Genomic DNA, 20,502 nt, shown 5'->3' with positions numbered 1-20,502 from the left:
ACTTTTGAACTGCTGAGAATTATCAACACCAGAGTGATTTCTGATTCTGATTGTTTCAGGGAATCAGCAAGAAAATTCTCCTTTTTTTCCCAAATTGGTTCGAACTTCAAAACAAATGATCTTTTGCAGGAAGTTACATTTCTTCAGGTGGGTTGGAAATGGTATACTTCATGATTCATATGGCAATGTAATTGTGTAAGGCAGATTGTGCTTTTTTGTGCGTCTGTACTTAGTTGTTGAGCTATATCTTCATGATTCATTCTTTCATCTCCTTTGCCAAAATAAGTGGTCAGTTGCCAATGTCGATACTTGCTAATGGCTTCAGACAAGGAATGCGCTTTATCATTCAGGGTTTTGTAACGTTTTGAAGTAGAGAATATTTCTTTCTACATTCCAGAGATTTCTGAACAAATAATGCAATCCACAAGCTTTTGTACAATAGAGGGCGAGGTAGCCACAGAAAGGAATACTTTCCTCTCCACCAAGGGACACGTCCCAGTTTGCAATCACAAAGGAATCAACTGTTCAATGTGAGATCAAGTCAGAAATGGAATGGAGAAACCACATTCTGCAGAATCTACAATAAACTTTATACTCCCAAGAGATAGAATGGAAACTTCCCAGTCTTAATGTTCAGATGCAAAACCTCAGCCCCTTTACAGGAAATGCAAATGAAACTATTAACCATGGGTTCAATTTTTTTTTTAACTGCCTGCATGTTTCCAAAACTCAAATCCATTAATTTTTCTTTAACTGCTATTTTTATTGTTGAAAAAAATGGAAATTAAGGTCAATGAATACTGAAGATATGTCTTTCATCCACATGTCCTTATTAGAGGCTTGCAATGAATGAGATTGCTGCCTCCAACCTGTTGGCATGAGTATCAACTACTCCTTCTGGCAAAACATTTTCCCTCCAACCTCCCACTTCTATTCCTCACTATAGATGATCTCTTACTCCTGCTCAGCTGCCTATCACCTCCCCCTTCCATTTATTTTATGGTCCAGTCTCCTCTCCTATCATTCCAACACCTTCACCTCCAGCCCTTTACCTTTCCCACCCACATGGCTTCACCTATCACCTTCTTCCCTAACCCCACCTTTATATTCTAGCATTTTTCCCCTTCCTTCTACGTTTGTAAGTCTTGAAGAAGGGTCTTGGCTATTTGTTCATTTCCATGGATGCTGCCTGACCTGTTGAGATTCTCCTGCATTTTATGTATGTTTGTCTAGTATAGATTTGTTTTTAACAAGGAGATATGATGCAAGTCCTGAGACTATGACTCCTCCTTCTGAACTCTTGATGCTATATTCATTAAGCATTAAGCCTGCTTCTTAATTGGCAAAGGGAAACTAACAGTGATCAGAAGCAGAGAATGAAGAAAATGGAGTGGGCAAGCAGTTATTGCCAAGATATACACTTGAATGGAAATTTATCATGCGGATTTAATTTGATACATCATCATCAAGACTGCTGCAATAGAAATATTGGCTTCAAATGAGTACAATACACTCCAATGAAATACCCTGGTTCATAAATAATGTTAAAATAACATTTGAAGTACACAAAGAGAAGCGCAAGGATTTTGAGGCAAGATGTGCGTGGTGAACTCTTCATGACACTGGGCAGAGCCGGTGAAAGGCTATCCACTGTTTGAAGGGAGCTGCTTGAATGAAGTGCTTTTTTTCTCCTTAGGAGCATTCAACCTCTTCTGAAAAGCTGTTTGTATTGAAATGATTAACATAAATCAAAAAAACATGACCAATGGGAGCGTGGAGATTCTCCAAGAACTTCAAACATGCTTAAAGATGAAATAAGCAATGTAATCCTTACATTAAATGGGTATCTTAGAAGAATCATGCTTTGAACTAAACTCAAACTATGGGGTATCTCTGCACACTTGCTTCTTCTCAAACAGTGCATTGGGATTGAAGATGATTTGTTTATATTCCAGTTTTCTGAATTCCAAGGTGAAAGATAAAGCCAATGTGGGAAAACAGGCTCTTCTATAATGGGATGAGCCATAATGGGTGGCCAGATGCTGTATTTAAGTTTTGTGTCCTCCTTCCAACAATTTATATAACCTGTGCTTCTGATGCATGGATTCAGTAGCATCCCAAATGCTCCTTCGCCACTTTAGGCAGTCATGGACCAGATATTTTTTTAGAGTCAGTGGGTACACTGTGTTTTGTTTATTTTGAAGGTTTTGTGTGCATTCTTGAATACTTCCCCCCTTCCTACTGATATTCTCTTTGTGTGACACAGTTCTAAATAGAGTATCTATTTTAAGAGTTGGCTATGAGGTGGCATGCGCAATGGAGTCAGCTGAATGTCAGAATCAGAATCAGGTTTATTCTCACCGGCATGTGACATGAAATTTGTTAACTTAGTAGCAGCAGTTCAATGCAATACATAATATAGATATAAATAAATAAATAAATCTTATTCAGTATACTTTATACAGTATATGTATATTGAATAGATTAAAAATCATGCAAAAAATAGAAATAATATATATTTTAAAAAAGGTGAGATAGTGTCCAAGGGATCGGTGTCCATTTAGGAATCGGATGGCAGAGGGGAAGAAGCTGTTCCTAAATCACTGAGTGTGTGCTTTCAGGCGTCTGTACCTCCTACCTGATGGTAACAGTGAGGAAAGGACATGCCCTGGGTGCTGGAAGTCCTTAATAATGGATGCTGCCTTTCTGAGACACCACTCCTTGAAGATATCCTGGGTACTTTGTAGGCTAGAACCCAAGCTGGAGCCGACTAAATTTACAACCCTCTGCAGCTTCATTCAGTCCTGTGCAGTAGCCCCTCCATACCAGACAGTGATGCAGCCTGTCAGAATGCTGTCCACAGTACATCTATAGAAGTATTTGAATGTATTTGTTGACATACCAACTCTCTTCAAACTCCTAATGAAATATAGCCACTGTCTTGCCTTCTTTATGACTGCATCAATATGTTGGGACCATAGATCCTCAGAAATCTTGACACCCAGAAACTTGAAACCGCTCACTCTCTCCACTTCTGATCCCTCTATGAGGATTGGTATGTCTTCCTTCATCTCACACTTCTGGAAGTCCACAATCAGCTCTTTCATCTTAATGACATTGAGTGCCAGGTTGTTGCTGTGGCACCATTCCACTAGTTGGCATATCTCACTCCTGTACGCCCTCTCGTTACCACCTGAGATTCTACCAACAATGGTTATATCATCAGCAAATTTATAGATGGTATTTGATCTATGCCCAGCCACACAGTCATGGTTATAGAAAGAGTAGAGCAGTGGGCTAAGCACACACCCCTGAGGTGCACCAGTGTTGATCATCAGTGAGGAGGAGATGTTATCACCAATCCACACAGATTGTGGTCTTCTGGTCAGGAAGTCGAGGATCGAATTGCAGAGGGAGATACAGAAGCCCAGGTTCTGTAACTTCTCAAACAGGATGTGGGAATGATGGTATGAGCTATAGTCGATGAACAGCATCCTGACATAGGTGTTTGTGTTGTCCAGGTGGTCTAAAGCCGTGTGGAGAGCCATTGAAATTGCATCTGCCATCGACCTATTGTGGCTCAATACTCAGATACTCAGTTACTCACTTATTCAGAATGTGAGTATGGCTTCACTGGTGTGGAAGTTAGTCTGTGAAGGAATACTGATCTCGTTGCCTGTCCCTCCAGGTAATTTAGAGCTGTATATGATCTTTGCCATGCGCAACTTCAAGCACAATATGGGGTGCAGTACAAATCATCTTACATGGCCTTTCTCACCTTTTCTGAAGTCTTTGACTCCATCAGCTGGGAGGGAGTGTGGGGCAACCTCATTGAATTTGGTTGTCCACTAAAATTTTTATCTATTATGGGTTTACGACCTGATAGCATGTTCCTAAGCAATGGAACAACAAACCGAACCTCAGTGAAGACCAGTATCAAGGATGCATCATTGTCACAACCTTGTTTCAATTTTTCTCATCACAATGTTTCTTGTAGAACTAATGACAAATTATTCTGCTTGGAGCAATTGACTGCCCTGCAAGATACTTCTCATCTCATTATGGAAGACACTGTGTTTCCCACATTGACCTTGGAACTCAGAAAACTGGAGTAGAAATAAGTCATCTCCAATCCTGGTGCACTGTTTGAGAAAAAATAAGTAAGCAAAGATACCCCATATTTTGAGTTTATCTCAAAGCATGATCCTTTCAAGATACACGCCAGAACTAACACCAGCTCAGAAGTCGATCACTCGCAGATAAAGCACTTGCACATGCTCGGTCATTGAGCTCCAAGTCATCGTCAACTTGACTACTGAAGGATAAGAGAGAGAATGAGCCTTATATTCAACCTCTGCTTAACAAAGACCCCCTGTCTATTATCAGATGGTCCTTTGAGGAAAAAGGTTCATTTTTCAGGAAGAACACAGACCACTTCTTACACATCAGGCTTCATCCCTTTGTGAAGCCAGAAATTGCTGATGAAATTTGCATTCGTTTTTATTCTGCCAGCATAACTTTTGATCAGTTAAGTAAAAGAATGTTCAAAGGTCGTGATCTCAGAATTTACACAGGATCTACTGGACCGCAGTGGTCCTTCCTACATGCTTTTGATATCTGTTCAGGCTACAGTTACTTACTATACCGATCCTCATAGAGGGATCAGCAGTTTCAAGTTCCCAGGTGTCAAGATCTGTGAGGACTTAACCTGGTCCCAACATATCGAGGCAGTTATAAAGAAAGCAAGACAGCGTCTATACTTCATTAGGAGTTTGAAGCGATTTGTTATGTCAACAAATGCACTGAAAAACTTCTGTAGATGGACCATGGAGAGCATTCTGACAGGCTCCATCACTGTCTGGTATGGGGTGGGGGGTTACTGCACAGGACCAAAAGAAGCTGCAGAGGGTTGTAAATTTAGTCGGCTCCATCTTGAGTACTAGCTTACAAAGTACTCAGGACATCTTCAAGAAGCGGTGTCTCAGAAGGGCAGTGTCCATTATTAAGGACCTCTAGCACCCAGTGCGTGCCCTTTTCTCACTGTTACCATCAGGTAGGAGGTACAGAAGCCTGAGGGCACACACTCAGCGATTCAGGAACAGCTTCTTACCCTCTGTCATTGGATTCCTAAGAACGCTACCTCATTTTTTTAATATATATTATTTCTGTGTTTTTGCACAATTTTTAATCTGTTCAATATACATACACTGTAATTTCTTTATTATTATTATTATTTCCCTCCTCTTCTAAATTATGTATTGCATTGAACTGCTGCTGCTAAGTTAACAAATTTCTCGACACATGCCAGTGATAATAAACCTAATTCTGATTCTGATATGTTCTTTTAGTATGCATGAAACCTATACAGCAGAAATTTATTGGTATATAACCATATCCCTTCTATACTGACTGTTCAGACTGAGGTTCATGTAACCTTGTGTACCCCCAGATTCTCCTCCACTGCTAAACCAGCATCTGTTGGCTTGAATTAGTTTCCTGTCCACTGAAAGAAAAATTATCCTTTGCTTGTTCTGTAAGCAGAAAATTCAAGGGGTGGCAGTAACTAATATGTTGAGGTTGGCTCTGTGAACCTGATATTTCAGCCATTGCAATAGTCTTCCACTGTCCCCTTAGTTTGGATCACAGTAGTTCATCCTGTGCCCATGCATTACTCTTCCCCGGTGTTTTCATAGAAAATTTCAAAATAATATACTTTTGATACCACCACTTCCTCAGTAAAGTTGGCTATTTATACCATACTGTGTTTGCTGTTATGTATTACTTAAAGAGAAATATTTTATTCAAGACGAGGAGTGGTGGGAATTAACCTTCAAAAAGTGGGTGGTCTGGGTTGTGAAATCTTGGCCAATTTTTCTGCCCACAATTGGGCAAGTAATCACAGATCCCACTACCTTACTTGGCCACTTATGTACAATAATGAGACTGGTGGAGTGGGGTCCTCAAAGTTAACCAACTTCGCAGGTTTAACCCCTGTATGGCCATAGCAAAAAGCTTTGAGACCAAAGTGGAGAGGGAAAAATGTGTGCATCCTGAGGTGCATTTCACTCCAACCACTTCAGTTACCTTCTTCAAACAAGAGAAAATCTGCAGTTGTTGGAAATCCAAGCAATACACACAAAATGCTGGAGGAACTCAGCAGGCCAGGCAGCACTTATGAAAAAGGGTACAGTCAACGTTTTGGGCTCATCATTTAAACCGCCTTCCACCTCCTCCTGTTCTTTGTCCTACTGTTCTTGGTTGGAGATCCTTGGAAGCTCTGAGCTCCGAACCTTGTTCCTCTGCAGGCCCAAGTCTCACTGTTGGTTGTGATTTGCAAATGCAGTGTATCACTAACCTTCTGGAGCCTCTACTTAGTGAGCTGGATCTGTCAATGCCTCTTCAGGATGCCAGTGACTCACAGAGAAAACCTTCTTCTCACTTTCAACCTGATTACTTAAGCTTCTGGAATGTTTACGTCAGCCAGGGTTGGAGGCCAAGCTTTGTCTCCAAACAACCAACTCTGCTTCCAGTTACAAAGAGAGTTTGAGAGCATGGACTGCTACAGGATCAATGTATCATGCAAACCTTTCTATGAGGATCCTTTTATAGCTGTATACCAACAACATGTTGATGCAGCAGAATACATCCCATCAGCTGAACTGTAGGTCTTTGAAGTGCTACATGTGTGGAGTCAATACTGTCCTGACCAGAGCATAGATTTAGCTGTTTATTCTTTAATTTTCATTATTTTAAAGCCCTTTTGTGTATTGAAACAATGAAAGATAAACAATATTTATTGCATTACATTTAATTTGCTTTTAGTTATTTTCATCAAATAAAACAATTTTCAGGATTCTCAGATTATCAATAACATTGAAACCTTTGCCAATACCACCTCAGTGGTTGGCAGTCACAAGGCCAAAAAAAGATTAAATTGGATTTGGGGCTGCCACAAGGAAACAGAGGCAGTGGGGCCAGTTTGATCGCAAGGTAGGTGAAGCATGATATATCTCTGATATACTTCTATACCCATGGCTATCCTCTCTTTTACCAAATAGCTCATAACCAGGAAAATGCAGCATACATGGTCTTGTTTCTTTGAGAAATGATTATACCATATTATAATACCATCCACCAATCAGACAATGTGATAGTTAAATGATTTTTCTTCCAAGGGCCAAAGATTATGAGGCTGTGAAAATAATTTGGTGCCACTGGACTATAGAGAGTGAAATAAAATGTGAATTTCAGCATGCAAGTGGCCCATTGTGAAATGGAATTAAGTGTCAGTGAGAAAGCACTCTCAAATCTATCATGATCATATTCTTAGATTTTATTATTGAAGCCTTCCTTTTGAAAGCCTATTTGGAACAGAAGTAGCTTATTCAATGCCTTGAGCCTATTCCATAATCAGATTAATTAATCTGATCTAAGTCTCAATTGTGCTTACTTATTTTTGACGTGCTTCCCTTAAAACCCTCAGCTTATAAAGCAGGGCCAATTCTACTCTTGAAAAACAATCCATTTACCCCATATGTATAGCACACTATTTTCACTCTCATTTCTGTGGAAAAGTGCCTTCTTTGGTCAATCCTAACTTTAATGAGAATGATCTTCATGTTTTGGATTCATTCACCACAGGAAATAGCTTTTTCACATCCCCTTTTTGAATTCATTTACCATTTTGGCGACTTCAGTTAAATTTCCACGCTACTTAATAAACTCAGCCAAACATCGGCCAAGTGTCTCCAGCCCATTCCCAAATTTTAACTCTGTAAGCTCTGATACTGCTCTAGAAATTTGTGCTGGCCCAAACCCAAATCCTCCAGCATCTTTAGTGCCAAAAACTGAAAGTTATCCAGAGTTGATCTAACTAAGGCCTTAAGCAGCCAAAGCATCAGTTCCAGCTTTCACAGCTAATCATCGTGAGATAAACAATAAACTTTCATGAATCCCTTACTCACTCTTCCTTCAGTTAGTCCTGACGAAGGGTCTCGGCCTGAAACGTCGACTGCGCCTCTTCCTATAGATGCTGCTTGGCCTGCTGCGTTCACCAGCAACTTTGATGTATGTTGTTTGATTATGTTTATTTAATACTTTTGTAATATAATATACATTATGTTTATTTAATACTGATCAGCTAGTGTTTTCTGCATTCATAAATTACTTTATCCCCCCCCAGAGCTCCTAATCTTTTGGCAAGAAAAAAGTATTATAAATTATCTTTCAATGTTGCAAAGTGGATGACCTCGTAATTCTCCCACAATGCACACCACTTGCCCCAATTTTGCTCTGTCTTTGACCCTTCTGTAACTTACTACGTAGGTCACTCCATTTGTTAACTTAGTGTCATCTATAGGTTTGGATTGATAATTCTGAATTCTTTCTGTCGATTTGGACAGACAAGTCTTGATTCTTTTCACTGAGTGATTTATATATGGTGGAATGCTAAGCAGATATCCCTATCTGTTGCAATCAATACAATCTCTTTATCCCCTACTTCTTCCCTCTCTTGCTTTAAATAATTAGCATACTTTTAATCTGTTCGAAAGACTTAATAATCAATGGATTGGTCAAAAATTTTCCAAACTGAATTGTTACTCTCTTTTTAGCATATCTACGCATAAAAATTGCTCTAATTCTTTAAATATTGGATAAGTGCTTTTACTGACATAAAATATTGATGCATCCATTTTTTTTAGTTTAAATCATGAGAATGTAAAAGCTGGATTATTACTTTGAATTCAATTTTATTTTGCATTAAAATTGTTTATTGGAAACTGTCTAAGGAAAAACATGGGCAAGATTCAGAAAGTAAAGATGGGTAGCAGAATTGGAAAAGAAAAGCTTCTGTTCTTTCTTGTTCTGCAGCAAGAAAAATGAAAAACAAAGGAATAAGAATGCAATTTATTTAATGTTTTGAAAATAAATTCTTGCTGTGGTTTATAGAGCATTCAGATCTTGGTGCACTGTGGTTGTAGGTTTACAGAAGCCAGTCGTGCAAATGGATTTCAATGTCTGTTTTACTTGTTGCAGGAAGTGTCTCACAGCTGCCAGTACATTCAGTTCTGCTGAAATATTCCTTACTCATTATTCCAAAATGAATGACTGTACCTCGGGCTTCAAGAGTTGTGAAGCCACTTAGCATGTTTTTCCTTGGCTTAAGTTCACAAACATGGGCTATTACTTAAAATAGTGATCAAGATGGGAAGCCAAACAGTTTATTTTCTAACCCATTATCATTTTCTGCTTTCTGAAAGATTGGTTCCATACTTTACCTACTGTTGTCATCCTTGGCTCTTTTGTGTCACAAGGTCATGGATTCAAGCCAGCTACAGAGACTGGAGAGCACTTGAATGAGCATTATCATTGGTGCCATCTTTTAAAGGACTTTGAATTATCCAAGGACTGTCCTTTTGGATAATTCAAAGAAAAGTGGAAAAATTTTTGCAAGTGCCCTGCCAGTGCCAATGTTATTTAAGGCCATTCATCAGTGACATCAGGGATGTTTGGCTCATTGTCTCAAATAGCTTTTACACTTTCATCAAGAAGTAGTAACTTGTTTTTTTAACATCAATGTCATACACCATTGGAAATGGGACACCAACGTGAAAGGTAAACAAACACTTTACGAGGTTAATTTTCTCTCCACCCTATCCCACCCCAACCCCATTCCCTTCCTCAGCAACATGCACAAAATGCTGGAGAATCTCAGGAGGCCAGGCAGCATCTATGGAAAAGAGTAAACAGATGACATGTTTGGCCAAGACCCTTTGTCACGACTGGAAAGGAAGCGGAGAAGTCCCAGCAAGAAGGAGGTGGGGGAAGGAAGGACAAAGTACAAGCTGGCAGGTGATAGGTGAAACTAGGAGAGGGAAAGGGGTGAAGTAAGAGCTGGGAAGTTGATTGGTGGAAGATATAAAGGGCTGGAGAATGATGAAGGGGAGGGGAGGGACAATTACTGAAGGTTGGAGAAATTGATGTTCATGCCATCAGGTTGGAGCGATCCAGACAGAATATAAGGTGTTTCTCCTCCAACCTGAGTGTGGCCTCATTGTGGCAGTAGAGGAAGCCTAGATGCTGCCTGGCCTGCTGAGTTCCTCCAGTATTTCGTGTGTATTGCTTGGATTTCCAGCATCTGCAGATATTTTCATGCTTGTGATCCCATTCTCTACATTCTTCACTCAATTTAAACTTTGAACCAATATCTATATAATTACACACTCCCTTCCAACTTAATGGAGCTTACAAACTCCCTCCCAAGGGACTCTGATTCTATGGTATCCTGATATATTTGTGAGTTCTTGAACCAATTTACAATCTCCATTATGGTTCTATAAATTACCAAGGAAACTCATCCCCGTCTCTGCTAATTTGAATTTTCACTAACTTCAAGATATCCCCTAGGTAATTAATGTATATCATTTTAATCAGTGTTCTCTATGCCTAGTAACTCCCCCTGTTGATCTAATCCATGCATATTTGTTTTAGAAACATTGAAAACCTACAGCACAATACAGGCCCTTCGGCCCACAAAGTTGTGCCGAACATGTCTCTACCTTTGAAATTACTAGGCTTACCCATAACCCATATGTGTTTCTCCTTTGGAAGAAACAGTTAAAGTCCCTGACTTCTATGACCAGGTACGTAAGTGCCATGCAATTGAGATGCAGTAGTGTTCCTGTTCCCTGCCATTGATTTGATCATGTGCACTGCTGTGTTAGCCAGTTGTTTTAGATCCCCTACTGATGGACAGTATAGCTGAGACAGTAGGGTTTGACAGGCTGAAGCTATCCTACCTGTCCCTCCTTTTACCCTGATCCCTGTTGTTGAGAACTGCCTTTCAGCAAGTTTTTTGCACAGAAAGAGATGTCTAGCCAGTGATAACTTTATACACTCAACACCACCCCCCACCCACCCAGCGTGCTCAAGTAGAGAGGTGACTTTTAACGTCATAGTGATCAAGTGAGGAAACAAGCCACTCAGCCCATCGTGTCCTATGTTAATCCTATTTTAATTCTCATGCATCACCATCAACTTCAGCAGCACACCAATTCTCATGTAATACACCTACTCTAAGGCTCATGCACTGAAGCTAATTAATCTACAAACAGTATGTCTTTGCCAAGGGTCCAGACACTCAGAGGAAACCTACCAAGTTATAGGGAGACAAGAGATTCTGTAGATGCTGGAAATCTTGAGCAACACACATAAAATGCTGGACGATCTCAGCAAGTCAAGCAGCATCTACGGGGGAGAAATAAACAATTAGTATTTCAGGCCGAGGCCCTTCATGAAGAGACCTGGTTTAGGGTCCTGGGCCAAAATATCAACTGTTTATTTCCTTCAGTAGATCCTGTTGAACCTGTTGAGTTTCTCGAACGTTTTACATGTGCTGCTCAAGGTCACAGGGGAGACATGCACAAAGACAGCACCTGAGGTCAGGATCAAACATGGGTCCCTGGAACTATGACACAGCAGCTCTAACTGTTGCGTCACAGGCCCAGCCACAGTTCTCTTATAGCGCAGAATCCAAACCTTTGGAAAAATAATCCCAGTATTCACACTGTGCTTAGAACCAATTCCAATGTAGATACCTTTAAAGCTGCAAGTGGTGGTATCTTTAAATCATTCTGGTTGACTGAAGAGACATACCTCCTACCCTCATGCTAGCTATTATCAGATCCTATCAGATGTTTTTGTCCAGTTAATTTTTATTCTAAAGAATAACTGTGCTATCAAAGCATGCTTTTAGATGCAGTCTACCTTAGGATAAGAACCACTGTCCTCTGAAGTTCCTCAGTTTCAGTCACCTCCCCCCCCCCTCCGACACTTGCTTTCTACTTGGAACTTCTGGGGATGATATAATTGCATAAACACTTGTGAACAAAAATATGTGAGATCGCTGGGTATAGATTACTTACAACCATGTACTGGTGTGAAAATCACAACAAAAATGACCATCAAAAAATCGTAGATGCTGAACATCTGAAATCAAAACACAAAATACCAGAAACTCTCAGTCCATCAACAACAGTTAGTGTTTCAGGTCAAAAATATTTCAGGAGTTCTGACGAAGAACTTCTTTTCTCCTTCAATGGATACTGCTTGAGCGGCTGAGTCTCTGAAGCATATTTTTATGTCCTCGGTGTCAGGCCGATGTTCATGTATGAAGAAGTGAGTGGAACTGTGTACAAGGAGGGTCGTGAGAACACAGTGGTGGCTGCACAAGCGTTGGCCACAGTCTAGTTCATTGTTCTCTCAATATGGCTTTCTTGCAAACATCGACAGTCTATTCTGTATTCAGCTGCCTCTGACGTTTGCCATCTTATCCTCAAATAGAGGAGGAGAGCTGGAGATCTCTACACATCTCCTAACGTTACGGTGCTCTGCAGATGAAAATCAAATGAGCCCAGAGTACAGTGACATTGCACCTGCTTCTTCATGCTTTTCTAACCCACAGGGAAATTTGGATCTTGGACTTTTCAAAGCGATTTTCATTTGCTTCAACACCTCTCTTTCGATGTAAAACTTCCCCAAAGGAGATTGCCAGTAGTGTCATGCACAAAATTCAAGCCACAATGAAAATTTCAACTTTATTCCTTTTGTTCACTGATAGAGCAGCCATGGTTTTGGAACACTCTTCACTCTGCAGCCGTGCTATCTAGAGGCTCTGCACTCATTGGCCTGTCTCAGCGGAAATGCTGGAAATGCACAGGGTCTGTCTCAGTTACTCATCACGTTACTTAGCCTTCAATTTTTGATTACCAGAGCTCACTCAACACTGAATCAGTCCATTTAGCTCATTGGATCTGTGCTGACTTCCAATGACCATTTATACCAATCCTACATTAACCTTGCACCTCCCAACATCCTGCATCTCCCTACACTTTTATCAACTAGTCCTAGATTCTGTCGCAAACAACAGGAGTTCTGCAGATGCTGGAAATTCAAGCAAAACACATCAAAGTTGCTGGTGAACGCAGCAGGCCAGGCAGCATCTCTAGGAAGAGGTACGGTCGACGTTTCAGGCCGAGACCCTTTGTCAGGACTAACTGAAGGAAGAGCTAGTAAGAGATTTGAAAGTGGGCGGGGGAGGGGGAGATCCAAAATGATAGGAGAAGACAGGAGGTGGAGATGTGGAGCCAAGAGCTGGACGGGTGATTGGCAAAAGGGATATGAGAGGATCATGGGACAGGAGGCCCAGGGAGAAGGAAAAGGGGGGAGGGGGGGAACCAGAGGATATAGTCAGAGGGACAGAGGGAGAAAAAGGAGAGTGAGAGAAAGAATGTGTGTATTTCTTTTCGATGATTTTAAGTTCCCTGGCCCCCACCGCTTTATTTTCACCATGGATGTCCAGTCCCTATATACTTCCATCCTCCATCAGGAAGGTCTCAAAGCTCTCTGCTTCTTTTTGGATTCCAGACCTAATCAGTTCCCCTCTACCACCACTCTGCTCCGTCTAGCGGAATTAGTCCTTATTATTAATAATTTCTCCTTTGGTTCCTCCCACTTCCTCCAAACTAAAGCTGTAGCTATGGGCACCCGTATGGGTCCTAGCTATGCCTGCCTTTTTGTTGGCTTCGTGAAACAATCTATGTTCCGTACCTATTCTGGTATCTGTCCCCCACTTTTCCTTCGCTATATCGACGACTGCATTGGCGTTGATTCCTGCACGCATGCTGAGCTCGTTGACTTTATTAACTTTGCCTCCAACTTTCACCCTGGTCCATTTCCGACACCTCCCTCCCCTTTCTAGATCTTTCTGTCTCTGTCTCTGGAGACAGCTTATCTACTGATGTCTACTATAAGCCTACTGACTCTCACAGCTATCTGGACTATTCCTCTTCTCACCCTGTCTCTTGGAAAAATGACATCCCCTTCTCGCAATTCCTCTGTCTCCGCCGCATCTACTCTCAGGATGAGGCTTTTCATTCTAGGACGAGGGAGATGTCTTCATTTTTTAAAGAAAGGTGCTTTCCTTCCTCCACCATCAACTTTGCTCTCAAACACATCTCCCCCATTTCACGTACATCTGCTCTCACTCCATCCTCCCGCCACCCCACTAGGAATAGGGTTCCCCGGTCCTCACTCAGAAGTTTTCGGATGACTCTGCCATAATTGGATGCATCAGCAAAGGAGATGAGGTTGAGTACAGGGCTACGGTAGGAAACTTTGTGACATGGTGTGAGCAGAATTACCTGCAGCTTAATGTGAAAAAGACTAAGGAGCTGGTGGTAGACCTGACGAGAGCTAAGGTACCGGTGACCCCTGTTTCCATCCAGGGGGTCAGTGTGGACATGGTGGAGGATTACAAATACCTGGGGATACGAATTGACAATAAACTGGACTGGTTTAAGAACACTGAGGCTGTCTACAAGAAGGGTCAGAGCCATCTCTATTTCCTGAGGAGACTGAGGTCCTTTAACATCTGCTGGACGATGCTGAGGATGTTCTATGAGTCTGTGGTGGCCAGTGCTATCATGTTTGCTGTTGTGTGCTGGGGCAGCAGGCTGAGGGTAGCAGACACCAACAGAATCAGCAAACTCATTCGTAAGGCCAGTCATGTTGTGGGGATGGAATTGGACTCTCTCACGGTGGTGTCTGAAAAGAGGGTGCTGTCTAAGTTGCATACCATCTTGGTCAATGTCTCCCATCCACTACATAAAGTTCTGGGTGGGCACAGGAGTACATTCAACCAGAGACTCATTCCACTGAGATGCAACACAGAGCGTCATAGGAAGTCATTCCTGCCTGTGGCCATCAAACTTTACAACTCCTCCCTTGGAGGGTCAGACACCCTGAGTCGATAGGCTGGTCCTGGACTTATTTCATAATTTACATATTACTATTTAACTAGTTATTACTATTTTTCTATTACTATTCTATTACTATTTATTATTTCCATGGCGATTACTATTTACTATTTACTAATAGTAGTATTACTATTACTATTACTATTACTATTTATTATTTATGGTGCAACTGTAATGAAAATCAATTTCCCCCGGGATCAATAAAGTATGACTAAGACTATGACTATGACTATGACCTACCACCCCACCAGCCTCCGGGTCCAACATATTATTCTCTGTAACTTCTGCCACCTCCAATGGAATCCAACCACTAAGCACATCTTTCCCTTCCCCTGCGCCCTCTGCTTTCCGCAGGGATTGCTCCCTACGCGACTCCCTTGTCCATTCGTCCCCCCCATCCCTCCCCACTGATCTCCCTCCTGGCACTTATCCTTGTAAGCGGAACAGGTGCTACACGTGCCCTTACACTTCCTCCCTTACCACCATACAGGGCCCCAGACAGTCCTTCCAGGTGAGGTGACACTTCACCTGTGAGTCGGCTGGGGTGATGTACTGCATCCGGTGCTCCCGATGTGGCCTTCTATATATTGGCGAGACCTGACGCAGACTGGGAAACCGCTTTGCTGAACACCTACACTCTCTCCGCTGGAGAAAGCAGGATCTCCCAGTGGCCACACATTTTAATTCCACATCCCATTCCCATTCTGACATGTCTATCCACGGCCTCCTCTGCTGTAAAGATGAAGCCACACTCAGGTTGAAGGAACAACACCTTATATTCCGTCTGGGTAGCCTCCAACCTGATGGCATAAACATTGACTTCTCTAACTTCCGCTAATGCCCCACCTCCCCCTCGTATCCCATCCGTTATTTATTTTTATACACACATTCTTTCTCTCACTCTCCTTTTTCTCCCCCTGTCCCTCTCACTATACCCCTTGCCCATCCTCTGGGTTTTCTCCCCCCCTTGTCTTTCTCCCTGGGCCTCCTGTCCCATGATCCTCTCATATCCCCTTTGCCAATCACCTGTCCAGCTCTTGGCTTCATCCCTCCCCCTCCTGTCTTCTCCTATCATTTTGGATCTCCCCCTCCCCCTCCCACTTTCAAATTCTTCCTAGAGATGCTGCCTGGCCTGCTGCGTTCACCAGCAACTTTGATGTGTGTTCCCAGATTCTGTCATCCACTTACACAAAGGTAATTTACAGTGACCGGGTGATCTACCAATTTGCATGTCTTTAGGTCATGGGAGGAAATGAGAGCACCTAGAAGCAACTCATCCAGCAAAAGTGAGTATGTACAAACTCCGCACAGATAACACCGCAGGTGAGGATTTAACCAAGGTTGCTGGGGATATGAAGCAGTAGCTCTATTAACTCCACACCCCTAATTTTAAACTGTTTATCGCTGCCTTTCTATCATGTGAATAAGAGTGGCACATTTGTTGTAGGTGAGGTTGGTGAGATGGAGGTGGATGTCTATATCAAGAACAGAAGGTGCATAAAGGACTGTCTGCTTGGGTTCTTCTTGGTTTCCAGCACCTACCAATTGGATATCAAGTGGCCTGGAGCAAAATAACTTCTCTGCTGATTGTGTAACCATGTGACTGTTTGCAGTCCATTCTGACTGCAAAAAGTCAGTCCATTCAATAACCTTCACGGTAATCGAGGTACTCTTCATAATGGAAGAATATTGCTTTTAATATAAGCTTTGTAAATTAGTGCACTTACAAATAAAATAATCTTCTTTCAAAGTTAAGATGTTGGAAGTTTCAAATTAAATCAGAAAATGCTGGAAAGGCTCAAGGTCATTATCTGTGGAGGGAGGGAGACATGAGATGGCAATTTCCCAGGTGAAAAGCCATTTTGCTTTACCTCCCCGTTCACACATGTCTTGACTAAGCTGGGCAAAGTGTGGCTGAGCACTAGTTCACACAGCAGAACCTCAACACTGCAGCCCGAGCCCTTCACTCATAGGCCATTCGTCACTGTTTTAACAGATTATTATCTGAATGGTGGCCGATTAGGAAAAGGGGAGGTGCAACGAGACCTGGGTGTCATTATACACCAGTCATTGAAAGTGGGCATGCAGGTACAGCAGGCGGTGAAAAAGGCGAATGGTATGCTGGCATTTATAGCGAGAGGATTCGAGTACAGGAGCAGGGAGGTACTACTGCAGTTGTACAAGGCCTTGGTGAGACCACACCTGGAGTATTGTGTGCAGTTTTGGTCCCCTAATCTGAGGAAAGACATCTTTGCCATAGAGGGAGTACAAAGAAGGTTCACCAGATTGATTCCTGGGATGGCGGGACTTTCATATGAAGAAAGACTGGATGAATTGGGCTTGTACTCGTTGGAATTTAGAAGATTGAGGGGGGATCTGATTGAAACGTATAAGATCCTAAAGGGATTGGACAGGCTAGATGCAGGAAGATTGTTCCCGATGTTGGGGAAGTCCAGAACGAGGGGTCACAGTTTGAGGATAGAGGGGAAGCCTTTTAGGACCGAGATTAGGAAAAACTTCTTCACACAGAGAGTGGTGAATCTGTGGAATTCTCTGCCACAGGAAACTGTTGAGGCCAGTTCATTGACTATATTTAAGAGGGAGTTAGATATGGCCCTTGTGGCTACAGGGATCAGTGGGTATGGAGGGAAGGCTGGGGCAGGGTTCTGAGTTGGATGATCAGCCATGATCATAATAAATGGCGGTGCAGGCTCGAAGGGCCGAATGGCCTACTCCTGCACCTATTTTCTATGTTTCTATGTTTCTATGTTAACAGAGGTATTCACTGACAGTTTCCACACATTCACCAATCTGTTCATCGATAAGAGAAGACTCAAGCAACATGTTGTAACAAAGTACTCAGAGTCCACAAATTCAATTACTGGGTATATCCTTTAACACTGTTCTTTACTTTGATGAACTGCTGCAGTGAGTAAAAGCCCTAAATACTTGTGACTCAGTATCCACTTTTAGAACTTAACTAATTTGATTCATTGAAATGAGCAAGTGAACAATTTTAATCCTCCTGTTTAAGGTTAATGTATGCTGTAATTAGCAAGAACATTGCAATATGTCAGTAGCTTCCAAAGTATTGCATCCTTTGTGAATCAGAATTTTACTCAATTAGATTCAAATCTATGATTCATTATCTTTGGACATATCAGTTATGCTTATGCCTTGGCTGCATCACATCTTAATTATCTACAAACAGTATTGTAAAATTTATCCAATTACTCCTTGAAAGTATAATTACTGACCTCTCATAGATGTAATCTACATTTAAATGTGACTCTTACATTAGAAACATGACAACAATCTTATGTTAATATGTTATAATCTTATATTACTATGTTACTATAAATTTACCTAGGATTTATACACTACTTGTTCCAATCAGAGGCAGAAGTAAGGGAATAATGATCTCCTTATGATTAATGTTGAATTCCTTTGGCAAACCAGGGACCTTTCTGATACATAAACAAGTGGGTTCAGATAATTGGTTTGACAGCATTTCATGTCTTAGTAAATGAATGGGATGGATTTTGTGGTCAGTGGCAGCAGTCCTCACCACTGATCTCAAGGAAAGCTGCTGGCATGGATTGAGCTATTGGTTGCAGTCGTTTCAAGGTGATCCTTGGCATTCAGCAGAGCAATGATGTCATCAAGCTGGCTAGTCACATTAAAATTTCTCACAGACAGCAAATCATAAGTAAAATGAACAGATGTCATTTAATATTATAAGTACTTTTGTATTTCTAGACAAATATTGGAGAAAAATATGATTCAAGTAGAAACTGAAACATCAAATAGTGGTAACATATTACAGTTGTTCGAATTTTGAAGTACTTCTGTAATCAATTGGAAAAACCTCACTGCATTAGAATACTTTTTGAGGCACAGAGAAATTTCTGGGCAGTAAACATGGATTAGTATGCCATTAAACCTCACACAAACTCCTTGCAGCAGTGCTAATATTTTTGTGCATTTTAAAGTGTGACTAATTTGTAAATACCTTAAATTTGCATGAGTTCAAGGTGATATAGCCTCTGAAGGAGCGCTGTATCACTGTCACTTTGTGAGTTCCATATTAAACAATACATGCAGATATCTCTGAGCTGCTTGTCCTTTTCATTGGGTCACAAATGCCTGTTTCTTCACTTCACTTCAGGTTTATCAGACCGCCTGTTCCAGCAATGCCGAACAAATTTTAAAAAATTAAATGGACACAGCACCATCTACCCAGAAAAACAGTTTTGTTGCATTCACCCCTAGCAACAAATAGTTCATCATTTTGTGAACTCCAGTGTCTGCCAAGTATTTAAGCACATTTCAGTACATTACTGAAACATATTGACATTTTTATATACAGTATGCTCTCTTAAATAACACTATACTGGAAGTGTCAGAAAGTGACCTCCATCTGTAAATCAGTCAAGCAGCCTTCCTGTTTTGAAATAATAGCCAGCACATTCTAAACCTGGGAGAATAGAGTTGATGGAATCAAGCCAGATAGCAAAGGTGCTGTTTGTACACTCTGTGTACATACATCTATTGATGCTTCTGGACACATCTTCAGTGATGTTCCTGAAATCATCGGGTGTTTCAGGTCTTTCAACATCATACAACCTCCTCCAGGTGACCCAACCGGGGCTGATCAGACCCCAGCTTGTGTTCAGATGGCTAGCTACTTCTGACTCCATGGCTCCCCTCTTTTGAGCCACAGCCATCTTGAGGCCCTCTCTGCCACATCGGTGGTACTGTGGATGGCTCTCCTCTTCCTCTCTCCCTCGATGCCCAAAATGCTGAAGGCTCTAACTAAAGAACAGGTTATGAATCCCCTGCAACCAACCTCCACTGGGAAACACCTCGCTCTCCACCCAGCCTGCTGACAGTTGCTGACCAGTCCTGCGTACTTGGAGAGCTTCCTTTCAAAGGCCTCTTCCAAGCTAATCTGCAAATATATTTTCTATAACATAATGCATTGCTGAAAATATTAGTTATAATCTCATACAATTTAGTCTAATGCAAATATCAACATGTGAGTTTATGGTTCAGAGTAGCAGTAGTAGTATTTGGAACTAATGAGCACTTTTCATAATGAATTTCCTCCAAGGGTTCTTCACTGATCTTTTAATTTAATCTAGTTGACACTTAGTGCCGGCCTCGCTTCACTGCCAGAAGGTCTTGTGTTGAGGAGCTGTTCCTGGACTGTTCCTGGAATCCAGGATGGCACTTCAGGGCCATGCAGATAGAAGTGCTGGATGATCTAATCAGAGTGAGTCACTGAACTGAAGGCCCAGCATCATCACAGGTGAATTTACAAGGTCTTTTCAAGTAATTTCCTAGCAATTTTCAGTCCCCAGTCAAATTTATTAATTCAACAATATTTATACACACATCGGATTTTATCCTTTGGCTACCACCCTCTTTGTTTTTGTTTTGAATTGCGGTTATTTGATATTTCTTCGGAGCTCTTTTCTTTCAAAAACCAATCCTTCTGTCTCTCATCTTATTTTTCCTTCTGTTATGAATTACCACCATTGCATCACACTTGAATAGCACCAAATAAACAGCATTCAAACTAAACTGTGAGTAGCAAACTATAAACCAAAAGATCCAGATACTTAGTTTAGAAAGGCATCATTCATTTAGAAGAGCAATGATTACAATTGTTGCTGGCATGTTG

At 41.4% G+C, this 20,502-nt stretch overlaps 1 long non-coding RNA gene across 1 annotated transcript in view; it reads left to right on the top strand.

Annotated features, from left to right (window-relative positions):
* Positions 1–7,991: 7,991 nt before the first annotated feature.
* The window catches only part of LOC134357894 (uncharacterized), an 82,356-nt gene continuing 69,845 nt past the window's right edge, over positions 7,992–20,502 (top strand). The window contains exon 1 of the long non-coding RNA XR_010020760.1: positions 7,992–8,067. This is a non-coding gene — a long non-coding RNA (uncharacterized LOC134357894). The remainder of the gene's footprint in view (positions 8,068–20,502) is intronic.

The sequence above is a fragment of the Mobula hypostoma genome, chromosome 1 (assembly GCF_963921235.1).
Source record: "Mobula hypostoma chromosome 1, sMobHyp1.1, whole genome shotgun sequence".
Taxonomy (NCBI): domain Eukaryota; kingdom Metazoa; phylum Chordata; class Chondrichthyes; order Myliobatiformes; family Myliobatidae; genus Mobula; species Mobula hypostoma.
The sequence above is the reverse complement of the archived record's forward strand: the minus strand, read 5'-3'. Positions and strand labels throughout refer to the sequence as shown.